Source organism: Chrysochloris asiatica, unplaced genomic scaffold (assembly GCF_000296735.1).
Source record: "Chrysochloris asiatica unplaced genomic scaffold, ChrAsi1.0 scaffold00031, whole genome shotgun sequence".
Classification (NCBI taxonomy): Eukaryota; Metazoa; Chordata; class Mammalia; order Afrosoricida; family Chrysochloridae; genus Chrysochloris; species Chrysochloris asiatica.
The window spans coordinates 9051207-9065004 of record NW_006408549.1 but is presented as its reverse complement, the minus strand read 5'-3'; the positions used below and the strand labels follow the sequence as shown (position 1 = coordinate 9065004).

The 13798-nt window shown below is 38.8% G+C and overlaps 1 pseudogene; it reads left to right on the top strand.

The window, feature by feature from the left end:
* Positions 1 to 7321: 7321 nt before the first annotated feature.
* On the top strand, positions 7322 to 10351 carry LOC102817730 (annotated as a pseudogene).
* The last annotated feature ends 3447 nt before the right edge of the window (positions 10352 to 13798 follow it).

The following is a 13798-nucleotide window of genomic DNA, read 5'->3' as shown; positions in this document are numbered from 1 at the left end:
TGATTGTTTTTCTAATATTGAACCACTTTTCATCCCTAGTATGAACTCTGCTTGGTTGTGATGTATTATTATTATTATTATTTTATATGTTGTTGAAGTCTATTGGCTAAGATTTTGTTGAGAAGTTTTACATGTGTATTCTTAAGGGATATTGTTCTATAATTTTCTTTTTTAGTGATGTCCCTCCCTGGTTTTGATATGAGGATTATGCTTGCTTCATAACATGTATTAGAAATGTAATCATTGCAATGAAACAAAGTATGATAGGATGAGTGCAAAACTGATGTTCTCCCATTTAAACTATCACTCAATTCACAATAAAAGCTTAAAATATATATATTAGGAAATGTTCCATCCTTTTCTATACTTTGGAATAGTTTGAATTGAATTGGTGACAGCTCTTCTCTGAATGTTTGGCAAAATTCACCAATGAAGCCATCTGGGCCTGGAGTTTTTTGGCAGGACTTATTTTATGACTTGATCAATTTCTTCTTTTGTTACAGGTCTGTTTATGTTTTCTACTTCACTCTGTGAGTTTAGGTAGGTAGGTTGTGTTTTTCTAAAAATGTATACATCTCCTCTAGATTTTCAATTTTGTGGGAGTACAATGCTTCATAGTATTCTGTTATTATCCTTTTTATTTCCATTGGTTCTGTTGTGATGCCACCGATGTAGTATCTTATGTATTTTGTTTGTGTCTTCTTCCTTTTTTCTTTGGTTAGATTGTCAATAGTTTGTCAATTTTATTAATACTTTCAAAGAACCAGTTTCTTGTCTTGTTGATTCTCTCTATAGTTTTTCTGTTTTCTTTGTCATTTTTTCCTGCTGTAATCTTTATTATTTCTTTTCTTCTGGTGACTGTACATTTACTTTCCTGGTCTTTTTCTAATTGTTGGAGATATTATGTTAACATGTTGATTTTGGTTATTTCTTCTTTTTGGATGTGTGCATTTATTACTAATAAATTGTCCTCTCAGCACTGCTTTTGCTGTGTTCCAAAGGTTTTGGTATGTTGTATTTCCACTCTAATTTGCTTCTAGGAATTTTTTTTATTTCACTTTTTATTGGGTCCTGGTGTGGTGCTGTGAGTTAATGTGCCAGACTGCAAAGCCGTTTGAACTGAAAGGTTAGCGGTTCAAGCTCACCAGCTGCTCCTTGGAAACCCTATACAGGGTTGCTATGGGTCGGAATTGACTTGACTGCATTTAACAACAACAACAAGAACAACTCCCTGGTAACTTTTAAGCATGGTGCTTTTCAGTTTCCATATATTTGACTTTATTTCCCTGATCTTCCTATTGTTGACTTCTAAATTTATAGCTTTTTGATCTGAGAAAATACTTTGTAGTGTTTTGATGTTTTTAAATTTATGGAGACTTGCTTTGCACGGTCTATTCTGGAGAATGTTCCATGTCCACTAAAAAAGAATGTTAATTGTGCTGTTATTGAGTTGAATGTAAAAGGAATATTAAGAAAAGGAATTCTTGAAACTTTATCTCTGCAGATGCATCAGCTTTCTGTGATGGGAGTGCTCTCTTGACCCTCTATCTGCTCACTACCATTCGAAATGTTTTCTGCAGGACTCATGCTGCCCCAACACAGAAATCATTTCCTTTCTTGTGTCTGCTCCAATTCTTACTCCTGGCTAGCACTCAATCCCCTTATTTATCCCTTTATCTGAGGTTCAGAGTTCCAAGATCATCCTCTGAATCTGTTTTGTTCAGTTTTCTGTGTTTTTATTGGTGGGGAACTGCACAGCCCCATTCAAAAAAAGTTCCTCCTATTGCCTTTTTTTTTTTCTTTAAGTTTTTAGTGTGGATTGAGTCAGTGAAAATTTACAGGGCAGATCATCATTTTTGCATTCAACAAGTCATACATGATTTGTTTCATCACAATGATTACATTCCCCTTCACGTACCATCAAGTAACAGTATTTCTCTCTATTCACTTTAACTCTTTTTAAAAAAAAACACAAAAAACACTCAGGCATATATAATGATTTATACTATCAAAGGGCACGTTCTGCAAGTCTGCCTCATGGCCACCATCTCTTAGTCCCTCTCTTCCCATGAATCTAGACTCCTCAGCCGCTCCCCCTCTCCATGCCCCAATCTCTGCCTCCTTCTCTGGTGTCCCTGTTTCTCTGGATAAAGTCACGCATTCTGCTTGTACTCTTCTCCCTTGATGGTCCTCGGGTCCTTTGTTTCTGGACTGTAAGATTAACTGCTCCCCCATATTTGTTTCAGAACTTCTACCTTTACAATTGTGAACAGTCACAATTAGTCATGATAACAATTACTCACTATTGAATCACAAGAATCTTATCCCCATCTCTTTTAACCAGACCTAAGGGAGTCCTGTTTTGGTGCTGTGGGTTAATGTACCAGACTGCAAAGCTGTTTGAACTGCAAGGTCGGCAGTTCAAGCTCACCAGCTGCTCCTCAGAAACCCTATACAGGGTTGCTATGGGTCAGAACCAACTCGATGGCACTTAACAACAACAACAACAATCTAAACAAGATGACAACTATTCAGTGGGGACTCTTTTTCCCCCCCACACACTCTTAAATTAAATTCCCTCTTGAAACCTTATAAACCAGTCATGCCATTATCACCTCCTCATTTTAGGTAGCCAATGTCTAAGTTGCCCGTTCCTTTATATCCTATGTACAGAGGGGATAGCATTGATATTTGATATGAAGACTCCTTCCCTCTCTCTGTTGGTACTTAGAGTACCTACCTCCATGAATATAGGTCAGGTTCATCAAATTGTAGCAATTTACCTTTGTTTCCTTTATCAAAATTTATTATTATTATTATTATTTTCCCTGTAGTCGAGTTCTGATTATCAAGCCATCAATGCTAGGTCAAATGGATACTATCTGCAAATTTGGGTGTTCTTGTGCCTCTCCCCTCACTTTATATCAGCTGGATGCTTCACTTTTAGCTCTAGCCCTCTGTGGCTATATCCTTGTCCATGGGCTCAGGTGTCCCCAGGTCTCACCACATATTAGACCAGCAGCCGTTCCTCTTTTCTCTCTCATCTCCAGGTCAATGGGAGTCAACGGACCGTGGTTGAACTCAGCCCATTTCTTCATTGCTGCCTTTCCCTCTCTTCTACTCACGAGTAGATCAACGTGCTCGCCAGCAAGATTACATGTCTGCTCATGTGTTCCCTTTGAGTTTCAGTCTCAGAGGGGCGTTTGTCCTGAAAGAACTTGATAGTTTGCCTTGATGGCTTCCTGGTGAACAGCTTGTTTATTCTTCCATTTTTGTTTTGGGTTTTTCCTGATGATCTTTCTTTGACTGTGTATCTTCTGTCACTCCAGCTGTTCCAGGCTGGTCTGCTTATCCTTTCTAGTGGGAATGTCCCACCTCAGAAGGTTCAGGATGGGACTCAGTATTCCACCTAATGTCCTATACTCTGCAAAGGCTCCGCCAGAGGCCTGTTTCACTGGGCAAGTTCTAGAACCACCTTTAGATATTCCAATCAGTTATAGGCTGAAGACGGGCTTACAAATTTTCTGTAATCATGTTTCCCGATATTCCTTTCTATACCTTGCAAGTGTCTATTTTACAATAGTAGGAAAGAGATACCAATATTCATAAGACAGTCAAGAATCTTAGTATTATTTCCCCTCTTCAAACTATGCCTGGATCCCTGTGTCACAGAGCCCTGTTGTTCCAAGGTTAAGCATGCTTCACTATTTACCTCTGTTCCACTTAGCCCATGCAAACCTGTCTCAGTGTTCCCCTATCTACTTTGTTTTCACACCTCCTCCCCCTTCTTGTATTATCCTCCCCAACACCGAACTATGATGTATCTGCCTTTACCCTGTGCTCTACCGTTGCCTCCCTCCACCTCCCCTGAAGCCCCCAACCCCACCTTTGTGGTTACCTTATATTCCTTTAACTTTTCCCTCCATTTAAGATAGTCTATTTTATCCTGTAATTTATCTGACCTTCCCAACACCTAAATATCTGTTCCTCTGTGTTTATCTTCTTTCACATTGTAATTGTTTTGATCATAGACTGACCTCCTAGATCCTCTGAATTGTTCTTATAGTTTTATTCTGTTCTCAACTCTTCCATTTGCCAGTTGACTTCTGGGTGATGCTGCCACATACGTCAATCTTTGGTTGTTGTCTGTTCCTGTTGGTTCTCTGTCCACAGAACTCCCTTTAGGATGTTTTCCATTGCAGCTTTGGCTTTGGCAAAATCCCTTAACTCCTGTTTATCCTGGAATGTTTTGATTACACCATCGTATTTGATTGACAGCTTTGCTGGGTAGAGGATTCTTGGTTGGCATTTTTTCTTCTTTCAGGGTCTTATATATGTCTCCCCATTGCCTTCTTGACTGCATGGTTTCTGTTGAGAAATCCGAGCTTAGTCTGATTTGCTTGCCTTTGTATGTTACAGTTTTCTTTTCCCTAGCTGCTTTCAGGATTCTGGCCTTATCTTTGATTTTAGAGAGCTTGATTATTATATATCTTGGTGTTTTTTCTTTCAGGGTCTGACATTTCTGGGGTTTATTGAGCTTCTTAGATGCTTATCTTTTTGCTTTTCAGGATGCTAGGGAAATTTTCTTCAAGAAGTTCTTCAACTATCTCTTCTGTGGACTTGTGTGATTCTTCCTGTTCTGGAATGCCAATAATTCTTAAGTTATTCCTCTTCATGTTGTTCAAAAGACTTTCTTCAGATTTTTTAAATCCTTTTTTCTGTTTGTTCTTCTAAGTAGTTTTGAGAGATTTATCTTCTAGCTCACTAGTTTTGGCTTCCATCTCTTCAATTCTACTCCTTTGCCCTTTCAGTGTATTGTCCATTTCTGATATTCTATTATTAATCATTTGGATCTCTTTCTGTCAGTTTTGAATTGCTTTCAATGCGGTATCTATCTTATTTGATTGTTCCTATAGCACTTTCCTGATTTCTTTCTTATTTTTCTCAACTCCATTGTAAAGTCTTTTGAAACATTTTATAATCATTTTTCTGAATTCCTTTTCACACATTTCCAAAGCCTGCCCTCCTTCCAGTATGGAGTGTAGGTCTGCCTCCAACTCATTTGTCTCAGTCACTTTATCTTATTTCTGGACATGTGCTGATATGGTCCTATGTTTCTGTTTTTTGGGCATATTCAGTGGTTAGCTATGGCCTTAAAACTTACACGGGTGTGTGTTTTGGTATTTTTTTATGTTTTCTGATTGCCTCCAGGTAGATGTGATCAGGAGATGGGCTTCCGTTTTCACTCTTCTTCCTTTATCTCTGTGGTTCTTTCAGGCTTCTGTGGCTGCTCTGATCTTTACTGGGTTCAGTGTCAACCAAGATGGGCACTCAGGGAGCAGCTGAGTGCCTTGGATTAGAAAGCCCTGGATTTCTTACTTCTGCTATAAATTCCACTGGCTAAAAGCCTTCCAACTTTCTAAATATTCCTTTATAAGTGTTCAGAATTCTGGGACCATCCCCTGAGCCTGCTTGGAGTGATATTCTGTGTTGTTGCTGACGGAACTCCTCACTGCACTTCCATTCAATCTGCCATCTTGTTTGTTTTCTCCTATTAATCTTTTATGAACTGACTTGACAGCACTTAGTACAATAATAGCATTATCTTTTAATTCATGTTTCCATGAAGTTTTTTAATCCCCATGGTATATGACAAATATCTTTATTTAAAAAAATTACATAGTAGTCTATTTTTGGGATATGCCAAAATATATTTAACCAATGTCCTATTATTGTTGGACATATGTTGCTCTTAAGTGCCGTTGATTTGATTCTGACTCATAGCGACCCAGAATAGAGTTTCTGAGGAGCAGCTGGTGAGCTTGAACCACTGATCTTGAAGTTTTAAATGATCTTGAGGTCCAGTGCTTATCCTCCAGCACCACACCAGGACTCCAAGTACTTAAAAAAAAAACACCATAAAAACAAAAGTAGCCTGAGCTACAATTTAATTGTCAGTTTTATTTTTTATGGAATAATTTCCATATTTTAAAAATCATATTTTAAGTGGTCTGCTTTTGACCATTTTCCATGTCCTTTGCTTCACTTTTGACTTAGTAGCAGGGAGAATTTTCAGTTTTTAGTGTCAGTTTGCAGAATATGACTATATGATATTATAGCTTTACAGAACTTTCAAGAAGGTAGGTAAATATTTTATAAACAGAAGCTACCAGTCTGAGACGCTGTCCCTGACCTTTCCATTTCCCCTCCCACTTCTCTGCCTCCTGTCCTACTGAGGTTCCCACTCCACTTGCCTTGTCTTTCTAGCCCACTTTCTTTCTTGTCACTGGTCAAGAGCACTGTCTGGCATATCACATGCCTCATAATGATGTTAGGCTGACACACATCACTGTCCACAGCTTGGCTCGTGTGGGTTCAGCCAAGAAGTGTTGTAACTCCAGAGTGAGCTGGACCAGAAATCCCAAGAGGTAAGTAACCATGACCAGTAGATTCTTTTTGGCTTCCAAGTTCTCATTTATTTTCTCTGGCTCCAACTTTATTTCAATTATGCATTCCCTCTGTACTAAAATATTAAATACAGGTAGCAGAGACCTACTTACTTCTGGAATGGCACCAGGATGGGCTCCGTAGACTCTCTCTCTAATGAAACATAACTGGTGAAAACTATTTTTAAAAACGAACAGCCATTTAAAGACTCTGGAGATTTTCCTGAGGGCACACAGGAAGCAAAGAAACCTTTATTCAAGAAAATCTACTAAATTTCTAGAAGATCAATCAGAGTCTGTGACACTTGAGCTCAATGTGACAGAAGCTCCAATTCATGTTGATATTACCAAGAAATTAGGGGTCCCTCCCACAGCCCTTCCCAGCTTCCAGTCAAAGTTATGATATCTCCCTGGGAGGGTTGTTGTTATTGCTATTGTTAAGTGCCTTTGATTTTCTTGAATAAGAAATTTCCTGTGTGCCCTTAAGACAATCTCCAGAGTCTTTAAGTGGCCATTTGTGGCCACCGGTATTTCTCAATTTCCTCAGCTCTGTGTTGTATTAGTTAAATTCCAGATAAGTGCAGCTGAGAGGTTGGAGGTTCCTTTCCTTCACCCAGACCTGACTCCTAGAGCAGAGGCTCGATCATAGACCTAGCAGGTTGAGAATACTGGGTCTCAGTTATCCTTGTCACAGCTTGCTTATAACCCAGAGGTCCCACACTGGGAGAAGCAAGCTGAGAAATGTTACTACTCCTGCCCAGCATCTGCTTATGAAGCACATCACTGCAGCTGCCTCCAGCTGTGGAGCAATGTCTCAGATTTTTTCTATGGAAAAAGGCAGTCCAGAAGGACAGAAAACTGACCTTTCCCCAAAGGAACTGACTTTATTTATAAGAGAATGTGGATAAATTGAAGCCTAAGGGTATTCTTAAAAACCATAGAGATATGGGTGACAAGCAATTAAGAGGAAGCTGGAAGTCCCATGAAAGCAATAAATGAAACCATTCTCCAACTCTTTATAAGAGAGAACCATGGAAAGAGACAGGTAAAAAATAGTTCTCATAGAATCAAATAAAGCAAATAAACAAATGTATAAATTTGAAATAGATTCTGATAAGATATAGACAGTGAGCCTAGGAAAACAACTAAGAAATATACAGTAAAAAATCCACTAAAGGAATTAAAATGTAATACTGGAAAATACTCATTAAATACAAAAGAAAGCAGTAAAAGAGTAATAGTAACAATAAAACGATTGCCATCCTGTTAATTCTGACACTGTATAGGGTTTCTGAGGAGCAGCTGGTGAACTTGAACCACCAACCTTGCAGTTCAAACTGACTTTGCAGTCCAGCGAATTAACCCACAGCACCACACCAGTACACTCTCTTCTCTCTTACTCTTTCTTGCTGTATGTTGTTGTTAAGTGCCGTCGAGTGGATTCCGACCCATAGCGACCTTGTATAGGGTTTCCAAGGAGCAGCTGGTGAGCTTGAACCACCAAACTTGCAGTTCAAATGAATTTGCAGTCTGATGCAGTAGCCCACAGCGTCACACCAGGATATATATCAAGAAGACCTACATGATCATTACTGGTGTGGTGCTGTGGGCTAATGTTACCCATTATGCTACCAGGACTCCTCACATGTACTGAGGGTAAATCACAAAATATTACTACCAGGGTCCCAGTTTATACATGCATGAGTTTATTCCAAACAAAGTGTGTTGAAACAAATCTTTGTGATCACTGGAGGGCTAAGATACGTTCTCTCAGTAATACACTTGTCTCAGTCTTGTTGGGATGCCTTCTGAAAAAAAAGATCCAATTAAAACTGTGGCTTCCAGGGGATATGATGGGCCAGTTCAATTCAAGGCAGAGAGGTCAGCTCAAAAGTTTCTGCTGACTGTCTTTTGGAATCCTAAATGGAGTCCTGGTAGTGTAATAGGTTATAAGTTGGGCTACTAACTGCAAGGTCGACAGTTTGAATCTATGTGTTGCTCTGCAGGAGAAAGATGAGGTTCCCATAAAGATTACGATCTTACAAATCTTATGTAGGGTCACTATGAGTTGGAAAGGACTGTACAGCACACCACTACCACCCAACGAGTAATTCTATAAATTCTATCTAAGGACACAGGACAATAACACAGACATTATAAAGAAGTTTTAAGAAAATTAAAAACTGCATTGGTGAGAAGAAGGCCAGAAAATTTGTACCAATTATTTTTCCCCCATCACTACAATGTACCTGCTCATTTATCAAGGCAGCATGGGCTATCCTATGAGAATTTCATTGGAAACTTTGCCCTGTCCACTCACAGCTGAGCTCTTGCCTCTTCAGGCTTCTTTCTGTCCCCAGAACTCATTTAAAAGGAACATATCTGAATCCTTTGAGGATGCCAAAGCTCTCATTTTGGCATGGTGTGTAAAGTGCAGAATTCTTCAGGAAAGGGTTAGAGAGATGGAAACACAGACTTCAGAAGTGCATAGACCTAAATGAAACAGATGTCAAGAAACAATAATTTGGTAATTTTGATATTTTTGTCTAATAAAGGTTTCTGACTCACCCTCAGATATATAAAACTAAAAATAGACCCCCCAATGGACAGCACTAAAGGAAAAAATAGATAATTCCAATTTACAACACTGGGAAAGAAGTTGCAAACTAGATCTAAAGCAAGCGCAAAAACAGAGCAAAAATAAATGAAAAACAATAGACTAAGTCAACAAAATAAAAAATTATTCTTTGAAAAAAATTAGGGTTGTACAGGTGCTGAAATTGTCCGCGTGGTTCCCAGTCATGTCTGATCCAATCAGAGTCCTTATGACTGGAGCAGCTGGTCAAAGTGCATATTCATTGCTGTACGGTATTGGAAATAGTGCTATCTTTGATAAAGACCAGGCCCCGATTCTGTTGGATATGGTGCTGTTGGATATCACCCCCATGATGGGTGTCCTGGAAGGTGTCCTAATGGAACTGAAAGACTGTGCACTTCCCAACGATATCTTTGCAACAAAGATATCATTGCAACAGATAAGGAAGAAGTTGCCTTCAAAGACCTGGATGTGGCGGCAATTCTCGTGGGTTCCATGTCACGAAGGGAGGACATGGAGAGGAAAGACTTACTGAAAGCAAATGTGAAAATCTTCAAGTCCCAGGGTACAGCCTTGGACAAATATGCCAAGAAGTCAGTTAAGGTTATCATTGTGGGAAACCCCGCCAAAACCAGCTGCCTGACTGCCATAAAGTCAGCTCTGTCCATCCCCAAGGAGAACTTCAGTTGCTTGACTCAGCTGGATCATAAATGAGCTATGGCTCAAATTGCACATAAACTTGGTGTGACTGCTAAAGATGTAAGGAATGTCATCATCTGGGAAAACTGTTCCTCAACTCAGTATCCAGATGTCAACCATGCCAAGGTAAAATTTCAAGGAAAAGAAGTTGGTGTTTATGAAGCTCTAGAAAATGACAGCTGGCTCAAGGGAGAATTCATCTCAACTGTGTGCATTGTGGCGCCGCTGTCATCAAGGCTCGAAAACTGTCCAGCGCAATGTCTGTTGCAAAAGCCATTGGAGACCACATCAGAGACATCTGGTTTGGAACCCCAGAGGGAGAGTTTGTGTCCATGGGTGTAATCTCTGATGGCAACTCCTATGGTGTTCCTGAGAATCTGCTCTACTCATTCCCTGTTGTAATCAAGAATAAGATCTGGAGATGGTTGAGGGTCTCCCTGTTAATGATTTCTCGTATGAGAAGCTGGATCTTACTGCAAAGGAACTGACAGAAGAAAAAGAAACTGCTTTTGAATTTCTTACCTCTGCCTCACTAGACAGTCATTTAATGCTACTAAATGCCCAAAAGCTGAAGAATCTAAATGTTGTCTTTGACTCTAGTACCAAATAATAATAATGCCATACTTAAATTGCTTGTGAAAAACAACACATTTCAAGGGTTATGTGCTTCTTGGTACAAATTGTGACAGTTTATCATCATGGTGTTAGTGCTGCATTCTAAATAAAAATATATATTCAATTGAAAAAAAATTAACAAAATTGACAAACTTTTTGCTAGACTGACCAATCAAAAATAGAGAGATGATTCGAATGACCTAAATTAGGAGTTAAAGAGGGCATGTTACTATAGACTTTAACCCAAAACTGTTGCAAACAAATCAATTCCAACTCATAGGACAGAGTCTAACTGCCACATAAGATTTACAAGGCTGTAATCTTAATTAAAATAGACTGCTACACATCTTGCTTTTTCAGAGGAGCTGGTAAGTTTGAACTACTGAATTTTCAGTTAACAGTCAAGTGCTTAACCACTGCACTGTTTGGGCTCTACAGTACAAATTTCAGAGAAATGAATTTTAGGTGAATAGTATGAACAGAGGAGTCCTGATGTGGTGCTGTAGGATAAGCACTGGACTGCAAACCACAAATTCGGCAGTTCAAAACCACTAGCAGCTCAGAAACCCTATATAGCACTCAACAACACTTAACAAAACCCAAAAAAAGTATCAGCAAGAAGGAACCTTGGTGGTGTTGTGGGTTAGGCATTGTGCTGCTAGCTGCAAGGTCGATGATTAAAATCTACTAGCTGCTCCTTGGGACAAAGATGAGGCAGTCTACTCCCATAAATATTAATTGTCTCGGAAACCTCAGACATAGTCACTCGGAGTCAGAACTGACATACTGGCAGTGGGTTTTTGGTATGAAAATGTATGCTACAAATTAGGTAAATGAAATATTAGAAATGGATAAATTCATAGAAAAAAAATTAATACACTACAGAAACCATCTTAAGAAAATGTAGAGAATTTGGAACATCCAGCAAGATGATGGACTAGACAGATGTACTTCATGAACCCTATACAACAAAGATTATTTTTGTGCTGATGGGTTGGTTCTGACTTATAGCAACACTCTTTAGTGTTTCTGAGGAGAAGCTGGTGGATTTGAACTCCTCCTGACCTTGTGGTTTGCAGTCCAGTGCTGATCCTACAGGAGTCCAAAGGTACTAAGAGACTAACTAAAACAGAACCAGGTGAAAATTCTTTCACTCTAAACTTCAGAAGAAAGGTTAAAGTGATGGATGGAGTGGTTGCTGGTTAGAGTCATAGATGGAGTATGAGTAGGGATGGCGAGAGAGGGAGACTGAGATGGAATGGTGAATGGATAGCCAGATGCTGCTCAACATTTTTGTGAGCAGTTTTGGCAGTGGAGAGAGCAGATTTGCAGCGGCAGTGGAAAAGGTGTAATTTTTTCTTTCTCTCCATATTCTCCTGGTGACCAGAAACGTGGCCATCTTCCACCCTCATCCATCCTCAGCACAGACCCTGCTCTTCAGGAGTTTGAATCCATGCTAGCATGAGGTGGGGGGCTGGCTGCGATGCTTTGGTGTGTTGCTTTGTTGCCTGGATTCAGGTGAGTTCCAGACCTACAAAATCCACAGTGCCATGAGACTAGCATTTAACCTATCACACTGCCTCAAGCTTCCCTGAGTGTCCTAACAGACACTGAAACCAGCTCCACCAAGGACCCCCACAACTACTTGCGGTTGAGTGCCCTGAACATCAACAACACAGAGGTCAGTAGGTACTGGGCCTACTATGATGCCACATCCTTTCTAAGACCAGAAACTCTAATGCCATATCCTTTCCACAGTCACCTCATGAGCTCCTTGAATTGCAGGATCCCATCAGAGTTTTCTCCTCTCCGGAACCAACAACTGCACCATTTGTTTTTACAAATACAACACTTTCACAATGCGTCAACAATTTTAGTTCACATGAAGAAACAAGAGCAAATGGCTCAAACAAATGACCAAGATGCAGAGCCAGAAGACGTTTCTAAGGAAGAAAAGATAGTAGAACTAACTGAAAAAGAATTCAAAGTAATGATAATTAGGGACCTTCAAAGGATCAATAGCAAGGTCAAGGAAAGGAAGAAGAACACAATAAAAACTTTAGAAGAATTCAGAAAAACACTACAAGAGCAAACAGACAAAATAAATGCAAATTTTGAAACAATACAAAACCTCCAGTTAGAAATTCAGAAGATTAATATTGAGATCTCAGAATTGGACAATATGTTGAAAGGGCAAAGGAGTATATGCAAAACAATGGAAGCCCAAATTAGTGAGCTTGAAGATAAATATCTCAATGTTAGTATGCTAGAACAAAAATCAGAAAAAAGAATTAAAAAATCTGAAGAAAGCCCAAGAGCTATATGGCACACCAAGAAGAGTGATCAGAATTCTAGAACAGAAAGAGAAAAAATTTACAAAACCATAGACAAGGAAATAATCCTGAAAGAAGCTCAGGAAAAAAGAAAAAAGTTACCTACAAAGAAGAACCAATAAGACTAATCTCTGATTTTTTAGCAGAAACCATGAAGGCAAGAAGGCAATAGAAGGACATATACAAAATTCTGAAAGAGAAAGATTTCCAACCAACAATTATACACCCAGCAAAGCTGTCACTTAAATATGATAGTGAAATTAGGGCATTACCTGATAAACTGAAATTAAAAGAATTTGTATTGACCAGATAAACTTTACAAAAATACTAAAGGGTGTTCTTTGGACTGAGAACCAATAACAGCAGACAACAACCTGAGATTACCATATATGACAACATCACCCACAACTCAATCCAGATATTGAAGTATATAAAGCAAAGCCTACAAGACTGAAAATAGGGAACCAGAGATATTAATGTATAATGAAGTCAACTACAAAGCAAAAAGAAAGACTAGTGTAGATATAGAACTTCCAAATGACAAGGAAGTAAAGTAGATTTCAAGATAAAACAAACTGTTTTAAGCAGGCAAAAATTAATAAATTACATGGTAACCTCAAAGAAAAACAATATACCTGCAAGTCATAATAAAAAGCAAAATCAGAAAGATTTAGTAAATCTTAACAGAAATGAAAATGAAAACAAAACCCACAAACAAAATGAACTCAGCACAGACAATTATGTGGAACAGATAATCCAGCAGCACTGCAAAAACACACACACACAGAAAAATGACAATTATTCAAGTTATGTACACTTAATCCAATTATAACAAATGTAAATGAATTAAATGTACATAAAGAGTAGAATGGATGAGAAAACAGGATCCTTCAATATGTTGTCTACAAGAGAACACATCAAAAAGATGAAGACATTCTAAATCCACAGAAGAATGAATAAACAAACTTTGGTACATACACACAATGGAATACTATGCAATGTTGAATAATAATGAGGAATCAGTGAAACATCTCACAACATGGCTGAACCAGGAGGACATATTGCTGAGTGAAATTAATCAGTCACAAAAGGACAAACATTGTATGAAA